Raw genomic sequence first — 1,427 nt, 5'->3', positions numbered from 1 at the left:
AGCTGGGGTGGGGCAGCTGTGACGAGTGCCAGGCAGCACTCTAGGGGAAGAGGCCTCAGGTGAGGAATGAGCATTAACTAATGAGAGGACTCGAGAACTGGGCTCGTGGCCTCACAGGATGAGTTCTCCCTAGTGGACCGACATTGGTCCTTGCCTAAGACTGGAGCTGGGGCTGAGGCTGGGCCTGGGCCTTCTCCTGCCCTCAACACAGGCAACTGTGATTGTTTCAAAGGTGGTATGACATGGCAAAAAGAACACTGGCCCCAGGGAAAAGTAAACCCTGGGAGTTGAGGCTAGAGTCAGGGAGACCAGTTCAGGAACTGACAACCCACCCCCACCTTACCATCCCCCCAGATGTGAAGGGATGGCTGAGGGGCAGCAGCCACAGGTATAGAAACAAGAACCCCATTCATGGGCTGGCACGTGGCATTGAGGGGCTCCTAGGCGCTATGGCAGGGTGCTGGGCCCTGTGCTGAGTGACCCTCTGAGGGAGGTTAGTGGAATTTTATTCCTAAAACACACAGAAAAGGAAACAAGTTGAAAGGTCAAGGGACTTGTCTGAAGGTCATGTGTAGTGGGGGGAGTAGCTGAACAGAGATTCAAACAGATGTGACTACTCAGCCCAGACTGTCCACTCCTTGCTGTCTAGAAATGCATGCAGGAGGAGAAGCTGCAGGACTTGGAGACTCCCCTTTCTTCTGCCCAGAGAGCGAGGCTGGTGCCTGGATGTGGGCTCAGAGGGGATGCACTGCCCTGCTGCTGCAGAAGGATACAGCTCTGGAGCTGGGGCCTAAGAGCTGGCTGCACCTGAGCAGTTGGGGCCTCCAGGCCTCCTTGTTGTAGGGCTAAAGCAAAGGGAGCTGGAAAAGGGCTGGGGACAGCCATGGTGCTGTCAGCATGACTCAGCACCTCAGCAGGCCAGCAGGTCAGGGAGGGCTCTGGCTTCCTTCCCTTCTGTGACCTCTGACAGGCCAGACCACTGGTTTCCTGGCCAGGAGAAGTTCCCAGGCCCCACACTCAGAGGCTTATCCGAAGCTGCGTCCTGCAGGGTGCAAGGAAGTCCAGGGACCCTGGAGGGCTTGGGTCTAGCACAACAGCTCCCAAAAGTGACCAGCTTAATGCAGCTGAGCCAGAGAGGACTCTAGGGAACTCGACCTCCCCAGAAAGCAATTCCAAGGAAGCGGACTGGCTGCCTTCCCAAGCCTACACCACTTCCAAGGAAGTTAGATCGGGGCTAAAAGCAGAGTGCCAGCACCTCAGCCTTTGAGACCTGTCTCTTTGGGGCCAGTAAGCTCAGGTCGGGAGGGTGTCCTGGGGTCCTGAGCAAACACTAGGGAGGCTTATTATCAAAGGGGCCCCACAGAAGCCGGGGCTCACCCTGAGGCTCTGAATTGCCCAAAGCTGTTAGATTTAAGGTGGCGGGAGGT

General features: G+C 56.7%; 1 protein-coding gene across 1 annotated transcript in view; it reads right to left on the bottom strand.

The window, feature by feature from the left end:
- The window catches only part of TKT (transketolase), a 24,791-nt gene that overhangs the window by 10,261 nt on the left and 13,103 nt on the right, over positions 1-1,427 (bottom strand). The window lies entirely within an intron of this gene.

Source organism: Pteropus alecto, unplaced genomic scaffold (assembly GCF_000325575.1).
Source record: "Pteropus alecto unplaced genomic scaffold, ASM32557v1 scaffold75, whole genome shotgun sequence".
Lineage (NCBI taxonomy): Eukaryota > Metazoa > Chordata > Mammalia > Chiroptera > Pteropodidae > Pteropus > Pteropus alecto.
This window is presented reverse-complemented; position numbering and strand designations above follow the sequence as displayed.